The 9,295-nt window shown below is 55.1% G+C and overlaps 10 non-coding genes across 10 annotated transcripts; all 10 read left to right on the forward strand.

The window, feature by feature from the left end:
• Positions 1-303: 303 nt before the first annotated feature.
• Positions 304-467, forward strand: LOC130304322 (U1 spliceosomal RNA). The gene has a single exon (XR_008854100.1). It is a non-coding gene; the product is annotated as a U1 spliceosomal RNA (small nuclear RNA).
• A 750-nt stretch (positions 468-1,217) lies between these two features.
• On the forward strand, positions 1,218-1,381 carry LOC130304323 (U1 spliceosomal RNA). Its single transcript, XR_008854101.1, has one exon. It is a non-coding gene; the product is annotated as a U1 spliceosomal RNA (small nuclear RNA).
• Positions 1,382-2,129: 748 nt separating this feature from the next.
• On the forward strand, positions 2,130-2,293 carry LOC130304324 (U1 spliceosomal RNA). Its single transcript, XR_008854102.1, has one exon. It is a non-coding gene; the product is annotated as a U1 spliceosomal RNA (small nuclear RNA).
• Positions 2,294-3,041: 748 nt separating this feature from the next.
• LOC130304325 (U1 spliceosomal RNA) lies at positions 3,042-3,205 on the forward strand. Its single transcript, XR_008854103.1, has one exon. It is a non-coding gene; the product is annotated as a U1 spliceosomal RNA (small nuclear RNA).
• A 748-nt stretch (positions 3,206-3,953) lies between these two features.
• LOC130304326 (U1 spliceosomal RNA) lies at positions 3,954-4,117 on the forward strand. The gene has a single exon (XR_008854104.1). It is a non-coding gene; the product is annotated as a U1 spliceosomal RNA (small nuclear RNA).
• Positions 4,118-4,869: 752 nt separating this feature from the next.
• LOC130304327 (U1 spliceosomal RNA) lies at positions 4,870-5,033 on the forward strand. The gene has a single exon (XR_008854105.1). It is a non-coding gene; the product is annotated as a U1 spliceosomal RNA (small nuclear RNA).
• A 750-nt stretch (positions 5,034-5,783) lies between these two features.
• LOC130304329 (U1 spliceosomal RNA) lies at positions 5,784-5,947 on the forward strand. The gene has a single exon (XR_008854107.1). It is a non-coding gene; the product is annotated as a U1 spliceosomal RNA (small nuclear RNA).
• A 752-nt stretch (positions 5,948-6,699) lies between these two features.
• On the forward strand, positions 6,700-6,863 carry LOC130304330 (U1 spliceosomal RNA). The gene has a single exon (XR_008854108.1). It is a non-coding gene; the product is annotated as a U1 spliceosomal RNA (small nuclear RNA).
• A 755-nt stretch (positions 6,864-7,618) lies between these two features.
• LOC130304331 (U1 spliceosomal RNA) lies at positions 7,619-7,782 on the forward strand. The gene has a single exon (XR_008854109.1). It is a non-coding gene; the product is annotated as a U1 spliceosomal RNA (small nuclear RNA).
• Positions 7,783-8,530: 748 nt separating this feature from the next.
• Positions 8,531-8,694, forward strand: LOC130304332 (U1 spliceosomal RNA). Its single transcript, XR_008854110.1, has one exon. It is a non-coding gene; the product is annotated as a U1 spliceosomal RNA (small nuclear RNA).
• The last annotated feature ends 601 nt before the right edge of the window (positions 8,695-9,295 follow it).

Raw genomic sequence — 9,295 nt, forward strand, 5'->3', positions numbered from 1 at the left:
TGAGACTGTGAGCGAGCGGCTGCACCGCACCGCCCATCCATGCAAATATCCAGTTTTGTGTCTGTCTGTGGCGTCTTTGCAGTGTTGTGATGCACGCCGCAAAGTGAATCCGGACCCTTGGGACGCCTTAGTCGCGGGGGGTGGGTCAGGGTCTCCACCCTTCTCCACTTGTATCTGTATGTTCTGCAACTGTACTGGCCCCCCTCCCCCAAACCAAAACCATGAGGGAAAGGAGCCGAAATCGCACCAATGGAGGTGGTCTGCGTCCGAGGGGCGCCTCTCCGGCTAGGCGCCGAACAACTCATACTTACCTGGCAGGGGAGATACCATGATCACTAAGGTGGTTCTCCCAGGGTGAGGCTCATCCATTGCACTCCGGGTGTGCTGACCCCTGCGATTTCCCCAAATGCGGGAAACTCGACTGCATAATTTGTGGTAGTGGGGGACTGCGTTCGCGCTTTCCCCTGATTTCCTCTGGTCAAAAATAGTGCTCGTCTGTTGTGCCCTGGGTGGCTGCAGAAGTGGTGCGCCTGCTCCATCTTCTTCTCCTCCTCCACATTTTATCAGTCGAGTTTTCCTGCTGTGTTTGGGTGATCTTCAGGGCTGAGCACACCGTGGGGTGCGATGGTTGAGCCTCCGTGCGAGAATCGAGTGTGTGCGGGTGCTTTGCTTTCATTCATCCATGGGCCTGCGTCTCCCCCTTGTGGTCAATCTGCAGTGCCATCCATCCCGGCCGGTCCATTTATTTTCTTGAAGTTGTGTTGTGTTGTGTTGTGTTGTGTTGTGTTGTGTTGTGTGTGTGTGTGTGTGTGTGTGTGTGTGTGTGTGTGTGTGTATGCCTTTCAGCTTGACTTCCTAACCTCCTTTCCTCCGTATGCAGCCCTGAGCCTTCCTCCTTGTAGGCGTGGCAATGTTGAGACTGTGAGCGAGCGGCTGCACCGCACCGCCCATCCATGCAAATATCCAGTTTTGTGTCTGTCTGTGGCGTCTTTGCAGTGTTGTGATGCACGCCGCAAAGTGAATCCGGACCCTTGGGACGCCTTAGTCGCGGGGGGTGGGTCAGGGTCTCCACCCTTCTCCACTTGTATCTGTATGTTCTGCAACTGTACTGGCCCCCCTCCCCCAAACCAAAACCATGAGGGAAAGGAGCCGAAATCGCACCAATGGAGGTGGTCTGCGTCCGAGGGGCGCCTCTCCGGCTAGGCGCCGAACAACTCATACTTACCTGGCAGGGGAGATACCATGATCACTAAGGTGGTTCTCCCAGGGTGAGGCTCATCCATTGCACTCCGGGTGTGCTGACCCCTGCGATTTCCCCAAATGCGGGAAACTCGACTGCATAATTTGTGGTAGTGGGGGACTGCGTTCGCGCTTTCCCCTGATTTCCTCTGGTCAAAAATAGTGCTCGTCTGTTGTGCCCTGGGTGGCTGCAGAAGTGGTGCGCCTGCTCCATCTTCTTCTCCTCCTCCACATTTTATCAGTCGAGTTTTCCTGCTGTGTTTGGGTGATCTTCAGGGCTGAGCACACCGTGGGGTGCGATGGTTGAGCCTCCGTGCGAGAATCGAGTGTGTGCGGGTGCTTTGCTTTCATTCATCCATGGGCCTGCGTCTCCCCCTTGTGGTCAATCTGCAGTGCCATCCATCCCGGCCGGTCCATTTATTTTCTTGAAGTTGTGTTGTGTTGTGTTGTGTTGTGTTGTGTTGTGTTGTGTGTGTGTGTGTGTGTGTGTGTGTGTGTGTGTGTGTGTATGCCTTTCAGCTTGACTTCCTAACCTCCTTTCCTCCGTATGCAGCCCTGAGCCTTCCTCCTTGTAGGCGTGGCAATGTTGAGACTGTGAGCGAGCGGCTGCACCGCACCGCCCATCCATGCAAATATCCAGTTTTGTGTCTGTCTGTGGCGTCTTTGCAGTGTTGTGATGCACGCCGCAAAGTGAATCCGGACCCTTGGGACGCCTTAGTCGCGGGGGGTGGGTCAGGGTCTCCACCCTTCTCCACTTGTATCTGTATGTTCTGCAACTGTACTGGCCCCCCTCCCCCAAACCAAAACCATGAGGGAAAGGAGCCGAAATCGCACCAATGGAGGTGGTCTGCGTCCGAGGGGCGCCTCTCCGGCTAGGCGCCGAACAACTCATACTTACCTGGCAGGGGAGATACCATGATCACTAAGGTGGTTCTCCCAGGGTGAGGCTCATCCATTGCACTCCGGGTGTGCTGACCCCTGCGATTTCCCCAAATGCGGGAAACTCGACTGCATAATTTGTGGTAGTGGGGGACTGCGTTCGCGCTTTCCCCTGATTTCCTCTGGTCAAAAATAGTGCTCGTCTGTTGTGCCCTGGGTGGCTGCAGAAGTGGTGCGCCTGCTCCATCTTCTTCTCCTCCTCCACATTTTATCAGTCGAGTTTTCCTGCTGTGTTTGGGTGATCTTCAGGGCTGAGCACACCGTGGGGTGCGATGGTTGAGCCTCCGTGCGAGAATCGAGTGTGTGCGGGTGCTTTGCTTTCATTCATCCATGGGCCTGCGTCTCCCCCTTGTGGTCAATCTGCAGTGCCATCCATCCCGGCCGGTCCATTTATTTTCTTGAAGTTGTGTTGTGTTGTGTTGTGTTGTGTTGTGTTGTGTTGTGTGTGTGTGTGTGTGTGTGTGTGTGTGTGTGTGTGTGTATGCCTTTCAGCTTGACTTCCTAACCTCCTTTCCTCCGTATGCAGCCCTGAGCCTTCCTCCTTGTAGGCGTGGCAATGTTGAGACTGTGAGCGAGCGGCTGCACCGCACCGCCCATCCATGCAAATATCCAGTTTTGTGTCTGTCTGTGGCGTCTTTGCAGTGTTGTGATGCACGCCGCAAAGTGAATCCGGACCCTTGGGACGCCTTAGTCGCGGGGGGTGGGTCAGGGTCTCCACCCTTCTCCACTTGTATCTGTATGTTCTGCAACTGTACTGGCCCCCCTCCCCCAAACCAAAACCATGAGGGAAAGGAGCCGAAATCGCACCAATGGAGGTGGTCTGCGTCCGAGGGGCGCCTCTCCGGCTAGGCGCCGAACAACTCATACTTACCTGGCAGGGGAGATACCATGATCACTAAGGTGGTTCTCCCAGGGTGAGGCTCATCCATTGCACTCCGGGTGTGCTGACCCCTGCGATTTCCCCAAATGCGGGAAACTCGACTGCATAATTTGTGGTAGTGGGGGACTGCGTTCGCGCTTTCCCCTGATTTCCTCTGGTCAAAAATAGTGCTCGTCTGTTGTGCCCTGGGTGGCTGCAGAAGTGGTGCGCCTGCTCCATCTTCTTCTCCTCCTCCACATTTTATCAGTCGAGTTTTCCTGCTGTGTTTGGGTGATCTTCAGGGCTGAGCACACCGTGGGGTGCGATGGTTGAGCCTCCGTGCGAGAATCGAGTGTGTGCGGGTGCTTTGCTTTCATTCATCCATGGGCCTGCGTCTCCCCCTTGTGGTCAATCTGCAGTGCCATCCATCCCGGCCGGTCCATTTATTTTCTTGAAGTTGTGTTGTGTTGTGTTGTGTTGTGTTGTGTTGTGTTGTGTGTGTGTGTGTGTGTGTGTGTGTGTGTGTGTGTGTGTATGCCTTTCAGCTTGACTTCCTAACCTCCTTTCCTCCGTATGCAGCCCTGAGCCTTCCTCCTTGTAGGCGTGGCAATGTTGAGACTGTGAGCGAGCGGCTGCACCGCACCGCCCATCCATGCAAATATCCAGTTTTGTGTCTGTCTGTGGCGTCTTTGCAGTGTTGTGATGCACGCCGCAAAGTGAATCCGGACCCTTGGGACGCCTTAGTCGCGGGGGGTGGGTCAGGGTCTCCACCCTTCTCCACTTGTATCTGTATGTTCTGCAACTGTACTGGCCCCCCTCCCCCAAACCAAAACCATGAGGGAAAGGAGCCGAAATCGCACCAATGGAGGTGGTCTGCGTCCGAGGGGCGCCTCTCCGGCTAGGCGCCGAACAACTCATACTTACCTGGCAGGGGAGATACCATGATCACTAAGGTGGTTCTCCCAGGGTGAGGCTCATCCATTGCACTCCGGGTGTGCTGACCCCTGCGATTTCCCCAAATGCGGGAAACTCGACTGCATAATTTGTGGTAGTGGGGGACTGCGTTCGCGCTTTCCCCTGATTTCCTCTGGTCAAAAATAGTGCTCGTCTGTTGTGCCCTGGGTGGCTGCAGAAGTGGTGCGCCTGCTCCATCTTCTTCTCCTCCTCCACATTTTATCAGTCGAGTTTTCCTGCTGTGTTTGGGTGATCTTCAGGGCTGAGCACACCGTGGGGTGCGATGGTTGAGCCTCCGTGCGAGAATCGAGTGTGTGCGGGTGCTTTGCTTTCATTCATCCATGGGCCTGCGTCTCCCCCTTGTGGTCAATCTGCAGTGCCATCCATCCCGGCCGGTCCATTTATTTTCTTGAAGTTGTGTTGTGTTGTGTTGTGTTGTGTTGTGTTGTGTTGTGTGTGTGTGTGTGTGTGTGTGTGTGTGTGTGTGTGTGTGTGTATGCCTTTCAGCTTGACTTCCTAACCTCCTTTCCTCCGTATGCAGCCCTGAGCCTTCCTCCTTGTAGGCGTGGCAATGTTGAGACTGTGAGCGAGCGGCTGCACCGCACCGCCCATCCATGCAAATATCCAGTTTTGTGTCTGTCTGTGGCGTCTTTGCAGTGTTGTGATGCACGCCGCAAAGTGAATCCGGACCCTTGGGACGCCTTAGTCGCGGGGGGTGGGTCAGGGTCTCCACCCTTCTCCACTTGTATCTGTATGTTCTGCAACTGTACTGGCCCCCCTCCCCCAAACCAAAACCATGAGGGAAAGGAGCCGAAATCGCACCAATGGAGGTGGTCTGCGTCCGAGGGGCGCCTCTCCGGCTAGGCGCCGAACAACTCATACTTACCTGGCAGGGGAGATACCATGATCACTAAGGTGGTTCTCCCAGGGTGAGGCTCATCCATTGCACTCCGGGTGTGCTGACCCCTGCGATTTCCCCAAATGCGGGAAACTCGACTGCATAATTTGTGGTAGTGGGGGACTGCGTTCGCGCTTTCCCCTGATTTCCTCTGGTCAAAAATAGTGCTCGTCTGTTGTGCCCTGGGTGGCTGCAGAAGTGGTGCGCCTGCTCCATCTTCTTCTCCTCCTCCACATTTTATCAGTCGAGTTTTCCTGCTGTGTTTGGGTGATCTTCAGGGCTGAGCACACCGTGGGGTGCGATGGTTGAGCCTCCGTGCGAGAATCGAGTGTGTGCGGGTGCTTTGCTTTCATTCATCCATGGGCCTGCGTCTCCCCCTTGTGGTCAATCTGCAGTGCCATCCATCCCGGCCGGTCCATTTATTTTCTTGAAGTTGTGTTGTGTTGTGTTGTGTTGTGTTGTGTTGTGTTGTGTGTGTGTGTGTGTGTGTGTGTGTGTGTGTGTGTGTGTGTATGCCTTTCAGCTTGACTTCCTAACCTCCTTTCCTCCGTATGCAGCCCTGAGCCTTCCTCCTTGTAGGCGTGGCAATGTTGAGACTGTGAGCGAGCGGCTGCACCGCACCGCCCATCCATGCAAATATCCAGTTTTGTGTCTGTCTGTGGCGTCTTTGCAGTGTTGTGATGCACGCCGCAAAGTGAATCCGGACCCTTGGGACGCCTTAGTCGCGGGGGGTGGGTCAGGGTCTCCACCCTTCTCCACTTGTATCTGTATGTTCTGCAACTGTACTGGCCCCCCTCCCCCAAACCAAAACCATGAGGGAAAGGAGCCGAAATCGCACCAATGGAGGTGGTCTGCGTCCGAGGGGCGCCTCTCCGGCTAGGCGCCGAACAACTCATACTTACCTGGCAGGGGAGATACCATGATCACTAAGGTGGTTCTCCCAGGGTGAGGCTCATCCATTGCACTCCGGGTGTGCTGACCCCTGCGATTTCCCCAAATGCGGGAAACTCGACTGCATAATTTGTGGTAGTGGGGGACTGCGTTCGCGCTTTCCCCTGATTTCCTCTGGTCAAAAATAGTGCTCGTCTGTTGTGCCCTGGGTGGCTGCAGAAGTGGTGCGCCTGCTCCATCTTCTTCTCCTCCTCCACATTTTATCAGTCGAGTTTTCCTGCTGTGTTTGGGTGATCTTCAGGGCTGAGCACACCGTGGGGTGCGGATGGTTGAGCCTCCGTGCGAGAATCGAGTGTGTGCGGGTGCTTTGCTTTCATTCATCCATGGGCCTGCGTCTCCCCCTTGTGGTCAATCTGCAGTGCCATCCATCCCGGCCGGTCCATTTATTTTCTTGAAGTTGTGTTGTGTTGTGTTGTGTTGTGTTGTGTTGTGTGTGTGTGTGTGTGTGTGTGTGTGTGTGTGTGTGTGTGTGTGTGTATGCCTTTCAGCTTGACTTCCTAACCTCCTTTCCTCCGTATGCAGCCCTGAGCCTTCCTCCTTGTAGGCGTGGCAATGTTGAGACTGTGAGCGAGCGGCTGCACCGCACCGCCCATCCATGCAAATATCCAGTTTTGTGTCTGTCTGTGGCGTCTTTGCAGTGTTGTGATGCACGCCGCAAAGTGAATCCGGACCCTTGGGACGCCTTAGTCGCGGGGGGTGGGTCAGGGTCTCCACCCTTCTCCACTTGTATCTGTATGTTCTGCAACTGTACTGGCCCCCCTCCCCCAAACCAAAACCATGAGGGAAAGGAGCCGAAATCGCACCAATGGAGGTGGTCTGCGTCCGAGGGGCGCCTCTCCGGCTAGGCGCCGAACAACTCATACTTACCTGGCAGGGGAGATACCATGATCACTAAGGTGGTTCTCCCAGGGTGAGGCTCATCCATTGCACTCCGGGTGTGCTGACCCCTGCGATTTCCCCAAATGCGGGAAACTCGACTGCATAATTTGTGGTAGTGGGGGACTGCGTTCGCGCTTTCCCCTGATTTCCTCTGGTCAAAAATAGTGCTCGTCTGTTGTGCCCTGGGTGGCTGCAGAAGTGGTGCGCCTGCTCCATCTTCTTCTCCTCCTCCACATTTTATCAGTCGAGTTTTCCTGCTGTGTTTGGGTGATCTTCAGGGCTGAGCACACCGTGGGGTGCGATGGTTGAGCCTCCGTGCGAGAATCGAGTGTGTGCGGGTGCTTTGCTTTCATTCATCCATGGGCCTGCGTCTCCCCCTTGTGGTCAATCTGCAGTGCCATCCATCCCGGCCGGTCCATTTATTTTCTTGAAGTTGTGTTGTGTTGTGTTGTGTTGTGTTGTGTTGTGTGTGTGTGTGTGTGTGTGTGTGTGTGTGTGTGTGTGTGTGTGTGTGTGTATGCCTTTCAGCTTGACTTCCTAACCTCCTTTCCTCCGTATGCAGCCCTGAGCCTTCCTCCTTGTAGGCGTGGCAATGTTGAGACTGTGAGCGAGCGGCTGCACCGCACCGCCCATCCATGCAAATATCCAGTTTTGTGTCTGTCTGTGGCGTCTTTGCAGTGTTGTGATGCACGCCGCAAAGTGAATCCGGACCCTTGGGACGCCTTAGTCGCGGGGGGTGGGTCAGGGTCTCCACCCTTCTCCACTTGTATCTGTATGTTCTGCAACTGTACTGGCCCCCCTCCCCCAAACCAAAACCATGAGGGAAAGGAGCCGAAATCGCACCAATGGAGGTGGTCTGCGTCCGAGGGGCGCCTCTCCGGCTAGGCGCCGAACAACTCATACTTACCTGGCAGGGGAGATACCATGATCACTAAGGTGGTTCTCCCAGGGTGAGGCTCATCCATTGCACTCCGGGTGTGCTGACCCCTGCGATTTCCCCAAATGCGGGAAACTCGACTGCATAATTTGTGGTAGTGGGGGACTGCGTTCGCGCTTTCCCCTGATTTCCTCTGGTCAAAAATAGTGCTCGTCTGTTGTGCCCTGGGTGGCTGCAGAAGTGGTGCGCCTGCTCCATCTTCTTCTCCTCCTCCACATTTTATCAGTCGAGTTTTCCTGCTGTGTTTGGGTGATCTTCAGGGCTGAGCACACCGTGGGGTGCGATGGTTGAGCCTCCGTGCGAGAATCGAGTGTGTGCGGGTGCTTTGCTTTCATTCATCCATGGGCCTGCGTCTCCCCCTTGTGGTCAATCTGCAGTGCCATCCATCCCGGCCGGTCCATTTATTTTCTTGAAGTTGTGTTGTGTTGTGTTGTGTTGTGTTGTGTTGTGTTGTGTGTGTGTGTGTGTGTGTGTGTGTGTGTGTGTGTGTGTATGCCTTTCAGCTTGACTTCCTAACCTCCTTTCCTCCGTATGCAGCCCTGAGCCTTCCTCCTTGTAGGCGTGGCAATGTTGAGACTGTGAGCGAGCGGCTGCACCGCACCGCCCATCCATGCAAATATCCAGTTTTGTGTCTGTCTGTGGCGTCTTTGCAGTGTTGTGATGCACGCCGCAAAGTGAATCCGGACCCTTGGGACGCCTTAGTCGCGGGGGGTGGGTCAGGGTCTCCACCCTTCTCCACTTGTATCTGTATGTTCTGCAACTGTACTGGCCCCCCTCCCCCAAACCAAAACCATGAGGGAAAGGAGCCGAAATCGCACCAATGGAGGTGGTCTGCGTCCGAGGGGCGCCTCTCCGGCTAGGCGCCGAACAACTCATACTTACCTGGCAGGGGAGATACCATGATCACTAAGGTGGTTCTCCCAGGGTGAGGCTCATCCATTGCACTCCGGGTGTGCTGACCCCTGCGATTTCCCCAAATGCGGGAAACTCGACTGCATAATTTGTGGTAGTGGGGGACTGCGTTCGCGCTTTCCCCTGATTTCCTCTGGTCAAAAATAGTGCTCGTCTGTTGTGCCCTGGGTGGCTGCAGAAGTGGTGCGCCTGCTCCATCTTCTTCTCCTCCTCCACATTTTATCAGTCGAGTTTTCCTGCTGTGTTTGGGTGATCTTCAGGGCTGAGCACACCGTGGGGTGCGATGGTTGAGCCTCCGTGCGAGAATCGAGTGTGTGCGGGTGCTTTGCTTTCATTCATCCATGGGCCTGCGTCTCCCCCTTGTGGTCAATCTGCAGTGCCATCCATCCCGGCCGGTCCATTTATTTTCTTGAAGTTGTGTTGTGTTGTGTTGTGTTGTGTTGTGTTGTGTTGTGTGTGTGTGTGTGTGTGTGTGTGTGTGTGTGTGTGTGTATGCCTTTCAGCTTGACTTCCTAACCTCCTTTCCTCCGTATGCAGCCCTGAGCCTTCCTCCTTGTAGGCGTGGCAATGTTGAGACTGTGAGCGAGCGGCTGCACCGCACCGCCCATCCATGCAAATATCCAGTTTTGTGTCTGTCTGTGGCGTCTTTGCAGTGTTGTGATGCACGCCGCAAAGTGAATCCGGACCCTTGGGACGCCTTAGTCGCGGGGGGTGGGTCAGGGTCTCC

This window comes from Hyla sarda, unplaced genomic scaffold, assembly GCF_029499605.1.
Source record: "Hyla sarda isolate aHylSar1 unplaced genomic scaffold, aHylSar1.hap1 scaffold_1270, whole genome shotgun sequence".
In the NCBI taxonomy this organism is placed as follows: Eukaryota; Metazoa; Chordata; class Amphibia; order Anura; family Hylidae; genus Hyla; species Hyla sarda.